Genomic DNA, 13,281 nt, shown 5'->3' with positions numbered 1-13,281 from the left:
GGCTACCTCCCTACTCCAAGCCTTTATCAAACTCATAGCTATAGACAATCTCCTCCCTTCTTAGTCATCCTGTATTCTGCACTTTTTCCATCACTTCACAATGCATCACAAATTAGTCCATCTTTATATTAATATCTCCATTGTGCAAGTCACCGACATTTGTCAACAGAAAGAAGCATGCAGATGAATGACAACCTCAATGATGCTTATAATTTGAGTTTCTCATAAGACATTGAAATAGTAGCAATATTTTTATCATCATCATCATGGTAGTAGATTCCTACTCTAATAAAAGCTGCTAAGTCCTCAGTTACATACTTGAACATGGTTATATACAGAATAACAAGAATGAATGAATTAAAGAGGGTACCTCCATCTACCATATTCGATATTATCTAAAAAGACAGGTTAACCAATAATGGTGTCCTAGAACAGAGCAAGGATGCTAGCCCTAAAAGGATGCTTTTGCTAGAAAACTCTGTTAGACAACATAATATCCAGGCACATGCTGCAAGTTGAGCTGGATAGGGCAACTACAAGAAGGAAGGTCAGGGGAAAATCAACTGCACTAACACTACAAAAAACAGTTTCATTTGATGTGGCATTTAGACTATTATAGAGATTTAGTACCGATTGTGAGACATGGGAGACACTGGCACAGGATCACCCAGCATGAAGTGCTGGCATCCAAGAAGGCACTGTGCTCTATAAACAAAGCAGAATCACAGTAACACAAAGGACACATAAGATGTGCAAATCTAGAGACATCTCCATCCCAAATATTCAAAGGGACTATTTGTGCCTGACTTGTGGCAGAAGCTTCCAGGCTTATATTGGACGGAGCAGCCACAGTCAAATACACTGTACCTTGACCCCAAAATCATGATGTCATTGGTCCTTAGAATACAGAGGAGAAACAATAGATTTTTCTAAACTAGACTCTAGACTATGACAGAGATCGTTGAAATGTATCATCTAGCAATCAGAATTCCTCTTTTTGAACAAATGTAAAAAATAACCTCTTCAAATAAAGAGGGATAGCACAGCAAAAAACAAAAGAAAAGAAAAAGAAAAGAAAAAGTGAGTCTTGAAATGTATTGTATGCCTTCTCATCAGTATTGACTTTTTTTTTGTGGATCCATTCACAGTATGTAATATTTCCCTGCTGATAGACAGTAGCTCATCTGACTATATTCTTCATCCACTGAATTTATTTTGGATTTTACTGTAGGCCAGAGTTATTTATTTTTCTTATGAATAGCCCTTTTTCAAAACAAGCTGGCATAGTTGTTTGTTCACTGATTAGATCAGAAAGCATTCTTGAGTTTAAGCTGGCTCCAAAATCCAGATCACTTAAAAGTATTGACTATTTTTAAGAGGGAAAGGATGTTGTTACATTTGGAATTGTTTAAAAACTTTACTCAAGCCAAGTTTCATTCTTAAGTGTAAAATCGCAAGGAACATGGAAAATGGAATACTTGAATATGGAAGGATTCACTAGATAAAGACTTCCAGCTCTATGATTCTCTGATCTTCCCAAATGTTTTTACTATTCAGTATAACAGGATTTGATTGTTAAAAGACCAAGACCCTACTCTTAGCTTGATTCTGGGTCTTTATAGTTCTCTGCTTCTTGTTGCAAAACTACAATTTTATATCAGCAAATATATTAATACATCTGAGTAGAATAATATCATACTTTAAAGATTTGTGATTTTACTATATCAGGTGATATAACTTAATTTTAGGAGGCAAGAGCTTACATTTAAAGGGGGAATTATTTTTAACTAGCCTGGAAATGACCAAATCACTCTGTAAACAGTGCTGATAATATTTCTTATGACCTGGCTACAACCAGAGGAACTAAAGGATGTTTTTAAAGGCTGAGCAACAAAATTGGTGTGCTTTTTAATGTATACCATTGTTGTAGGTGACACACAAATAAATTACACCAGTGCCAGTGGTCCCTTTTATGCATATAAAAAAACAGCTATTCAGAAGATAAAAAACTGTAGCATACAGTAAAATCTAAAATAAAATTAATGGATGACGAACAGGAAATCTGCCAAATAAGATGCTATTAAATCAAATATAGTCCCATCATATATAGTAAGGAATCTACTAAAAAAAATGCCAACAACAAATTTTAAAAGAAGCTACTGGAAAGATTAGTTCTTCATTAATATTTTAGTAAATGAGGACAGCAATTTTAAACAATGTATCATGTTTTATATAAGATGCGTATCTAAAAAGGTTTAATTAAACTTTCATATTTTAAGTGGACTATGGAGCTCATTATTAAAAAGAATTCTAATGATAAATTCTTTAATTTTTAAAAATTGTTATAAGGAATTGGTTCCTGTTCACAAAATCCAAACACTTCAACTTACGTATTCTTCCATACTTAGGAACTTCCTCTTCCTCTTATTTACTGTTGTATACACCATTCTGGTGTCTCATTCATTAGATAATCCCCAATCCTTCATACTCTCCCAAATCTGAATGTCAATCTTCCTGGCTTATCCCCCTAATGTCCTTCAATCAGCTAATTTAGTTAGCCACACCATGTTCACATAAGTGAACACCACACAAATTTTGCCTCAAATTCATAGCATGTAAAAGAAAGTCTTTATTGACTTGAGTCATTTAAAAACAATCCCCCCCATCCCTGAAATTCCTTCCCTCCTCACTTTCCACATCCTGGCTTCCTTCAAATCCCAGATAAAATCCTTTCCTTGGGAGTTCTTTTCCGTTGATTATTTCCAATGTATCTTGTACATAGCTTGTTTGTTCACAGTTGTTTGCATGTTGTCTCCTCCATTAGACTCTGAGCTGCTTGAGAACAGGGACTGTATTTAACTCCTTGAGAACAGGGACTGTATTTTTCCTTTCTTTGTATACCCAGCATTTAGGACAGCACCTGGCACATACTAATAAATTCTTACTAATACAATATATTATACATAAGATATTGTATATAATATGACAATAAGAACATGGCTAGAATAGCTAAGACTGTAGAAGGGAGGAAAAAGAGAAAGGAATAGACGGGGGAAAGAATAACTAGGTCCCAAGGGAGTCAAAGTCCAAGAGATCTGTTCATATTCAAGCTTAGATGACTTTTACCATCTGATTCTTTCCTTCCTACTCTCTGGCTACTAAGAATCAATAAAGTCAAACAATCAAGCTGATTTCACCCAGTAACAGTACAGAAGATTTTATATTTGATCCTAGAAGTGGCAGGGAACCACTGGGGTTTATTGGATAAAGGTGACAGGGTCTATACTTTTGAAAAATCACTTTGGCAGCTATGTAGAAGATGGTCTGGATTTGGGCAAGACTTGAGGCAGGGAGACTAACCAGAAGACCTCTGACATAGTTCAGCAAAGAGGTGATTGAGGGCCTGAATTAGGACTGTAGTTATGTAAGTAGAAAATAGGGGACATACACAAGACATGCTGTGACAGTAAAAAATAACAGGATTTGGCAATAAGACTGGATATGTAGAGTGAGTGTGAATAAAGATGATAACAAGGTTCTCTGTTGTGTCTGGTTGATTGTTGTGTCCACAACAGCAATAGAGAAGTTTGGAAGAAGAAAGGGTTTGGAGTAAAGATACTGAGTTGTCTTCCCCCCTCCCCTTTTTTCTCAGCGACCTGCTCAGGGTCATATAGCAAATAAAGACGTGAGATTACGTTCAAACTCAGGTCTTCTTGATTCCAACTCCAAAGTTCTACCTACTTCACCACATAGATGTAATCAATTAATCAACCAATAAGCATTTATTAATCACCAAAAGCAAAAGTGAAACAGACCTTGCTTTCCAAGTGCTTACATTCTAATGGGAGAGATAACAAGGACATATATAAGCATACACAGAAGAGATCCATATATCCAGCCCTGGTTTCTCTCCAGAGCTCCAGTCTCACATCACCAACTGCCTATTATTGGACATTTCAAATCGGATGTTCTGTAGGCATCTCAAACTCAGTATATCTAAAACAGAACTCACTGTTTTCCCCTAAAACCTACCCTTCATCAGAATTCCCTACTATCAGGGGAACCATCAGTCTTTAGTCACCCAGATTCAAAACTCTGTTGTTACCCTCAATGCTTCATTCTTTCCCCACATATGCCATAAGTTCCCAAATCTTGTTTTTTCTCTCTACAATATCTCCCATGTAAACCCCTTTGTCTCCATTTAATGACATTTTAAAAAGAGTCACGACTACCTGCTTTGCCACTGCACCTTAAAGACCATGGGCCTTTTCCAACTGACTAAGAGATGAAACTTTCCATATGTAGTGTTTTTCCCATTAGAATGTGAGTTCCTTGAGACTAACATACTTCTCTATTTGCATCCCAAGCCTTTTGGCACAGTGTTTTGTATGTAATAAGCATTTAATAAATGCTTTTTATTCACTCATTTATTCATCTTCTATTCAAGTAGCCACTACCCTACTTCAGGCCCTCACTACCTCTCACTTGGAATATTTAAATAGCTTCCTACTTTATATCCACATCTCAAATATCTCTCTATTCCAACCAATATTCCCCACAGCTACCAAAATGAATGTCTAAAAGCACAGCTCTTGGCAGCAGTTAGGTGGCACAGTGGAAAGAGCACTGGCCCTGAAGTCAGGAGGACCTGAGTTCAAATCCGGCCTCAGACCAAACACTTGACACTAGCTGTGTGACCCTGGGCAAGTCACTTAACCCCAATTCCCTAAAAAAAATAAAAAATGAAAAAATAAAAGCACAGCTCTGACCATGTCATCTATCCACTCAATAAATTCCAGTGGCTCCCTATGTCTCCCAGGATCAAATGTAAATGCCTCTGTGTGGCATTTAAAGCCCATCACAACCTGGACCCTTCCTATCTTTCCGCTTTTTGTAATCCTTCAATCTTCTCCATGAACTCTATGATGCAGCCTACTTGCTATTCTTTCTCCATGAAACACTGCACCTCCTAATTCAATGCTTTGCAATGGTTATCTCCCAGGCCTAGAATACCCTCCTGTTCTTACTCTTCATCTCTTAGAATCACAAGTTTCTATCAAAATTCAGTTTAAACACAACCTTCATAGGAGATGGCTGCTGTGCTTTCCCTATAAGGTTACCTTGTATCTACTTTCTAGGAATCTTGTATATGCCCAAAGACGCACAAGTTAGTTACCCAGCAAGAGTGTAAGTTCCTTAATGGCAAGGGCAGCAGTTGGCACAGTGCCTGGCACATAGTAATATAGTAAATGCTTGGTGATTGACTGGATTGTCAAACTATTGAAGTAAATACTGAGATGATCACCCATACTTAAACAAAGTTTCTTACATGTGTGTACAAAGCATGTTTTCTTGCTTTACCAGGGATTTTTAACAATTTTTGTGTCACAGACTTGGTAGTCTGATCAAACCTATGGACCCCTTCTCAGAACAGTGTTTTTAAATGCATAAAATACATAGGATTACAAAGAAAACAAATACTGAAATATAGTTATCAAAACGTTTTTTTAAAAAGTTTACAGAGCCCAAGTTAAGAATCCCTGTTTTAGAAAAATACATTACCAAGTAATGAATCTTTTAGAAATAAAAAAAAATTATTTTGGGAGACTATGAATAAACAAGGAAAGACAATAAAAAATAATCCTGTATAACCCAATATTTTAAACTGACCAGACAGGAAAAAATACATTTCATATTCATAATTGAAACAATTAAAAATTCACACACATATGGTTGTTTTGTTAAAATAAATATACATGCTTCTTGTTGAAGAAAAATACTGACAATAAATAAGGTTGTTTTAGTTAAATAAGACCATTTAAATGTCTGGGTTTGGGAGGAGGTAGTAGTTGCGAAATCCATTTTTAAATAGCAATATTCTCCTGGGGATATAGCTGTAAATCATGGAAACTGCAATTTCCAAAGAACTAGTATTGAAGCTGATCCAATGAACAATGGACACGATAAACATAAAGAGGCTTGAAGCATAGTAGCAATGATGACTTATAAACAAACTACTAAAAGGAAATGGTCGAGGAATGTAGCAATAATAAGTAATAATGAATGAATAGCCTAATTATTGCACTGGCACCTATATAATGTCAAAACCTAGAAAGAAGGCCTCTAGGATAGTATGGAGGTATCATATTGATGTTTTATGGTAAAAGAGTCTCATAAAATGGAAAAATGACCTGGGGGATTTCTAACTCTGCCACTTAACTACTATTTGTCTGTGTGACCCTGGGCAAGTCATTTAATATCTCATCTCTCTGAACTTTAGTTTCTTTATCCGTAAAAGAAGGGTATTAAGTGAAATGACTTTTAGGTTCTGTTCTGTGACCTAGTTGTAATCCACCCGTATTTATGAGATCACAGGTCCATTCAAGAATAGAAGAACAAGTCCTATTCTTAATAAATAATAGTTTTAAAAGTGAAAATTGTATCATAATAGAGAATATTCAGCTTGAATTTTCATGATAGTGAAAATGTTATGTGTTAACTATAACACAAAGTAATAGGTTTAGAAGAGACTTCAGAGATCATCTACTTCTCATTTTTATAGATGGAGAAACTGAGGTTCAAAGAAGTTAAGGGGCTTTCCTAAGGTTACAGAAGTTTTGAGTATGTCTTCTAATTCCGAATTCAGTGTTTTGTTTTGTTTTGTTTTGTTTTTCCCGGTATACTGTTAACAGCAATCAAATTCAGCAGCACAAATCAGTTCACCAAATCAGCCATTTATCAGAGAGCAAGGAATGTTTGCAGATAAAATGAAACATAAAATTTTGTTGAGGAAAGTGAAGAAGAAAGGAAAAGAGGGGTAAGAAAACACTAGAATGGGCACCAAAAAGGAGACATCAAGTTGGGAAAAGGAAAGAAAAATTGTGTTGATTTCACAATTTAACTAATGTGAATTTATTTTGTAACATAAATGAATAAATGAGCTTATATTAGACAAAACTTAAAATACTGGATTACATGGTGCAACGGAAATGAAATCTACACGTTAATCTAAGTTGTAAATAATATGTATTTAGGTTTTATCAAACAACAAGTATGCATTTTAAATCAAAGCCATCCTAATAACCAGGTGCCAGGAGAGGAAAGGTGAAAAAGTTAAAAGTCCTCACATTTCATACCGACTCTGTTCTAGGTTGCCCAGTCCATTTTGTCCCTGGGGGAAAAAGACAGCCTGGGACCCAGGGCAAAGGCTCTCTGTGCATTAACTACCTGAAGTCTCTTCTGGGCTGTTCCTCTTGTGAACTGACTTAGGCAGACATAGAGGAATAATAAGGTTCCCAAATAGCACATGCTTCCAAATACAAGAACAAAAACACCTTCCAAAGTCAATTCTAAAAGATGTAATGATTATCTAAACTACTGTAGGCCTTCATTAGCATAGATATTTGAAAACTGATTGTTATTGTTATTAGCCCACTATACCAGGGCTAAGCTTTAAAAAAAAATGCTAGGCATTTTAAAATTCGCATAACAATCTAAGTTTATTTGTACCCTGATATCAATGAATGAGAATAATTTAAATTCAATCCAATGTTTATACACACTCAGATCCACATTGCTCAACAAAGCACAGGGCCAACCAACTCTCTTGTCATTTTTGTCATCACATCTCTCCTTTACATCCCCTTCTCACTCCCAGACCCACATTTCTTTTTACAGGACTTCCTGGATTATGTTAGGGTCAAACTGGCTTTCTGCAAGTTCCTCACAAATGACACTCATATCTCTTCCTTTGCACTGGTCATCCCCTCATTCCTGGAACGAACTCCCTCCTCACCTCAAAGATTCCCCTCTTTTTTCAAGATGTAGCTCAAGTATCATCTTCCACAAAAGTCCTCTCCTGTTCTGCTCATCGGCTAACACCCTCCCTCTTTAACTACCTTTTAAGTTATTTTGTATTTCTTTAATATATGCATATATATGTTCATGCTGTCTCCTGAAACAGAATGTAAGCTCTTTAAGAGTAAGAATTTTTTCATTTTCTTGTATTTGTATCTGTATCCCCAGCACAGTAAGTGACAGACAGCACTCGCTTTTTGATAGCTTGTTTGTAGAATATAAATCTGCTACACTCCTAAGGTAAAAGTAGTTGTGACCCAAACCCACTTCATATATTGTGGAAACTACAAAAGCAAAGAAAAGCATGGTGACTGCCCATCAGTTATTTTAAATTTAGAGAGCACCCATCACATTAGTAAAAATAACCAAAAACAATGAAACCCAATGCTGGAAGGGTTGTTACAAAACAGGTATATACATACATTAATGGTGAAATAAAAGCTTGTACAATATTTTGGACAGCAATATGGCAGCATGCAATCAAATTACCAAAAAAATCCTTTTTGACTCAATAATCCCATTGTTGGGAATATATCTTGAAAAACAAGAAAAGTGATACACATTCAAGGATTTTCATTGCAAGTGTTACTTGCGGTTGAAAAGAACTGGAAGCAACTTAAACATACAAAAACAGTGGAACTGTTAAATAACTTGTGGAACATTAATGTCATGTAATTCTATAATATAATCAAAACTAATACGTATGAAGAATATGAAGAAATTTTGAAAAATACATATGAAACAATGCAAATAGAACAAAACAGTACCAAAAGAAGAGAGGACAAACTATAACTTTGTACAACTGATTCCTATTTATAGGTATTCTGAAAGGGACTGACTAGATATTTCACAGTAGGGTACACATAATATCACTTGCTACTTAGCCACCTATGGCTACTCTATATATTCCATGTGGTTCTAAAACCAGAGAAAGTAACTGTACAACTCTAATTAAAAACGTGGATTGGTTCATTCATTCCTTCACTGAGGTGGAGACAAGCTAGGAAAAGTAAGCTACAGGAATGGTGGCAGCAAAGTAGAAAAATCATCAGATGTCACCTCTGCTACTTACTTGCCTCTGCATACCTGGGCAAGTCATTTAACATTTCTAGGTCTCCAAATAAGGAAGTTGGACTAGATGACCACTGGGTCCCTTCCAGCTCTGGATCCTATGAAATAAATTGTTTCATATCCCATTAAACTCAAAATGGTGCTTTATCAGAAGTGGTGTCATTTAATCTAGTACTTTCATCACAGTTTCATGTCAATGTCACCATACCACTAAAAACTGGAAAAGCCTGTTGTTGACTTAATAAAGAAAATGACACTTATTTTGAAAGGCAATGTGGTATAGTGGTAACTGAATTGGACTTGGAATGAGACCTGAGCTGGAATTCTGCTTTTAATGCCTACTAACTACATGGCATAAGCAAGAGACAAAACCTCTTTAAACTTCATGTAAAATGAGGTTAATAATTTATGTAATATATCTATCTTACAAGGCTGTTATGAAGATCAAATGGAATGAAGTATGAAAAGTACTTTGTAAACTTACAGAAATACCAACTATTAATTATTTGATGAGGTGTACCACAAAGCTAGTTGGCCTGAAAAAAACACAATTTTCCCATACACCTTTTCAAAACACTGGGGTGGGGGGGATTAACATAACAATGCAGCACAGTTTGTCAGAAATACTGTCACCCTCTACCTCTCAGCATTATGACAAGCAAACCTGCCTTGAGAAAATATCATTCTGAATACTATATTCTAACTGGAAAGGAGAATAGTATCTCAACCCATTTTAAAATAAAATAGTATTAATAATAGTTAATTTATCTAGTGCTTTCCATCTTAAAACATACTTTCTTCAAAACAACTCTGTGAGGTAGGCAATGATAAGTACTAAGTTATCCCTATTTCATAGATGAAGAAATGGAGGCTGAAGGAGTTCCTCAGTGACATAAGCATCAGTGTCAGCACCAGAGACTGCTTTTTAAATTATTATTATTATTTGACCAGATCTGTGTCTTCATCATCTGAACAGGGACTCCAGCTGAGGATGCAAGCTCCACATTTAGTGTCAGAGAGTTGTATGGGATCCTGAGAGGTTAAGTAACTTGCCCTGCCATACAGATAATCAGAAGCAACTCTTCTGACTCCAAGTCCTGTACTCCTTCAATCCAACTGCTACTTTTGAAAATAAGTTCAACTAAGGTGATGTGATATTAAGGCATGTCATTCCATTGAAATTAACTACAAAGCCCACTCATCTTTAAACTAGAAAGCAGCACAGTGTATTACAATGGTTCTCAAAGTTGGTACCCCAGACCCTTTAAGGGGGCACTTGAGGTCAAAACTATTTTTCTAATGTCTGAATTTCTAATGTCAAAAATTGATAGTTATAGCCTACATGAAGGGATCCTCAATAACTTCTAAAAGTGTAAACGAGTTCTCAAAATGTGGTCCCCAGACTTTTCCAGGGGGTCCTGAGGTCAAAATGTTATTATTTCATAATGATAAGATGTTTTAATTTCTACTATGGCAAAAAAAATGAATAAATGTAGTCTACATAAAGAGGATCTTCAATAATTTTTGAGAGTATAAGAGTTCTCAAAGTGTGGTTCTCTCTTTCAGGGGGTCTTTGAGGTCAAAACTCAAAAAGTGGATCCTCAATAACTCTTAAAAGTGTAAAGGAGTTCTGAAATCAAAAAGTTTGAGAATCTCAGGTGTAGTTGACAGAGTGCCGGTCGGTCTCAGAAACAGGAAGAGCTGGGTTCAAGTATGACCTCTGACAAAATCTGGCTCTGTGACCCTAGACAAGTCACTTAACTTCTCAGACTCTAAAAACTATAAAATGTCTAACAGTTGAGGTGCGTGGGTAGAAGAAGTTTCCTTACGGGAAGGGTTCCCTATGCTAAGAACTCATAAATTCGCGTCCCGTCCCTTCTCCCCTAAAGAGCACCAGCAAGTTCGGGTCCCGCGGGTTGCTCTCTCTCTCCTCCCCACCCCGGGATCACTGCGGGAGGGCAGAGGTTTCGGGGTCCGTTTCTGGACCCTCTTTTCCGGGAGCTCCTGCCCTGGGCGCACTCATGCTCCGCACCAAGTTAAGTCACAAGCAAGTCTCCCCGCCTTCCCGGGGCCGTTCCCAGGCGGGCACAAATGACACCCCGCGACCTGGAGCCGAGGTCGTCGCTGCGACCCTTCCTCGGCGCCCGCAGCACACTCAAGAGGGGGCCGGGGGCGTGATCTCACGTTCCCGGGGCTGTCACTGGAAGCCCGGTGGGGAGCGATCCCGAGAGCTCCGTGGGCCCCTCCCCTCGTCACCCCGCCCGCCCCGCGCCCCGGGCCCTGGGACGGCAGGAGCCCGGCCCGGGCACCTACCTGGGCTAGACCCCTGCCGGGGGGCCCCCGCAGGCAGGGACAAGGGAGGCGCGGGGGGAGGGGAGGGTCAGGGGGCGGGGCGCCTCACCATCTCCGGCCGGACTCACTCGTGCGCTTGTTGTGATCTCAGCTCCCCGGATGCGGCGCCACTGCCGAGTTCAAGTTGCACTTCCGGGGCCCTTGGCGAGCATCTGACGTCATCTGGCCTACGGCCGCCAACCCGGAAGCGTATGGCGCGCGTGGGCGCGGCGGCGGCCGCTGTGACGGTTATCGGGGGCGCGCGCGCAGGCGCTGAGCCTGGGAATGTGGGGCTCGACCGGCATCTTCTTCCTCCTCCTGCGAGCTCTGAGCTGGGTTTTTCGGGACGGAGCGCGGCGGGAGCCGCAGCCTCGGTCCAGCCTCGAGGCCCTAGGAGTGGAGGCGGGAGCCTCCCGGAGGCTCCGGCCCCGAGCCGGGAGAGGGCGGCCGGGGTTTCTTCCAGACGTGGCCCGGAGGCTCGTCGGAGCCGCTGCCCTCCCCTCGGCTGATGAACCTGTACTCTGGTGCTCTGATGTCACTGAACGGGGCGAGGAAAAGAACCGGGCTTCAGAGACGTGGGTTCGAATTCTGTCTCTGCTGTGAGCCTCAGTATAAATGCAACGCCCGCCGTTTAGGCGCTTAATAAATGCTGCTTAACTTAGGGAAGTCACTTGGGCCTCAGTTGTCCCATCTGTAAAGTGGCGGACTGGCTAACCCAAAGCCCATTACCCTCCTAAGTCTAGGATTCTATGACATTATCTTTTAAGATCCCTTTCACCTGAAATCTGATTCTTCAGAAACTGAGAGCCGCGGATCTGGAAATTTGGTGAAATTAAGCAATTTTTAGTCAATTTAGTCAAAGAGACAATTAAACGAATAATTGAGTTCTTCCGATGCCTAGCCTTGCTTCTTTCTAGTTAACAATTCTACCATGTTTCCTCTAGTTGCCCTTTATATATTGATTTTATTCGGGGAAATTGTCACTTGAGAAATCTTTTCGAATTATAACACTTTCTGAAGAGACCAATTGGCCAGATCTGGGTTCAAGTCCTGTGTAACCTTAGGCAAGTCAGTTAATTTCTCTATCACTGTGAATACTCTTTTAAGTAACAAAGAAGCTGCTGATGGGCCATTTTGAGAGAGGAAGTTTTCCCACTAGGGCGTCCTTATTCCAGTTAAATCATAGGTCCGTGCTGTATTTTTGTTGTTTCTGGATTTGAACTCCAGGGACACTAAGTCTTCCAGACTTCAGTCTGTGCACTGTATCCACTGGGCCACCTAGCTGCCCCTTCCATGCTGTATCCCTACACCTATACAGGAGATGTAATATAGTGGACATTAAAATAAATTAAAATAATTTAATGTGTAGAAATTAAGAGTTCTGTGGTAAACGATTTCCAAATTTTTTTTGGCCAAATAGCAAGTGCTTAACAGTGTCTGCAAGGCATTGTGCCTGATGTTGGTGATACAAAGGCAAGCAGGAACTTCTCTGCCTGCAAAGAGCTATAAAGGGAAATTAATTGGGCCAAGGTTAAAATACTGTATTTTAAGCATTTCTTATAAGCATGACCTTAATACCTGAACTTCTTCTCCCCAATCACAGAATCCTTAAGTCGGAAGGGATCTTAGAGACTATCTAGTCTGACCTGTACAGGAAAAAGAAGCCCCTCTACAATATATGCAGCAAGTGGTTGTTCAGCCTTTATTCATAGACGAATGAGAGAGCTCACCTCTTCCTTTTAGATCTTTTAGAAAGTTTTTCCTAAATTCATCTCTACAACTTCCACCCATTACTATGTTAGAAGTGGGGTCAAATGGAACTAGTCAGCCTGGTACAGTGGAAAGAGTGCTGGATTTGGAGTCAGAATTTCAAATCCTAGCTTTGCTCCCTTCTAGCTGCATGACCCTGGGCAAATCACTTAAACATTTCTGGCTCTCAGTTTTCTCAAGTATAAAATTACTTTAACTTCTATTAAAATGGATGACTTCAAAGGTTCTTTCCATCTCTAAATTTATGGTCCC

At 39.0% G+C, this 13,281-nt stretch overlaps 1 protein-coding gene across 10 annotated transcripts in view; it reads right to left on the bottom strand.

The window, feature by feature from the left end:
- ARB2A (ARB2 cotranscriptional regulator A) overlaps positions 1 to 11,477 on the bottom strand; it is a 484,742-nt gene extending 473,265 nt beyond the window's left edge. For 6 of the 10 annotated variants that reach the window (XM_078153129.1, XM_078153135.1, XM_078153132.1 and 3 more), the window contains exon 1: positions 11,330 to 11,477. The gene's annotated coding sequence lies outside the window, so the exon portion shown is untranslated. Of the gene's footprint in view, positions 1 to 11,241 lie in introns of all 10 variants that reach the window. The other 4 variants (XM_078153131.1, XM_078153134.1, XM_078153133.1 and 1 more) reach the window with 2 other exon arrangements.
- Between the last annotated feature and the right edge of the window lie 1,804 nt (positions 11,478 to 13,281).

The sequence above is a fragment of the Phascolarctos cinereus genome, unplaced genomic scaffold (assembly GCF_003287225.1).
Source record: "Phascolarctos cinereus isolate Bilbo 61053 unplaced genomic scaffold, phaCin_HiC Scaffold_4;HRSCAF=312, whole genome shotgun sequence".
Lineage (NCBI taxonomy): Eukaryota > Metazoa > Chordata > Mammalia > Diprotodontia > Phascolarctidae > Phascolarctos > Phascolarctos cinereus.
The sequence above is the reverse complement of the archived record's forward strand: the minus strand, read 5'-3'. Positions and strand labels throughout refer to the sequence as shown.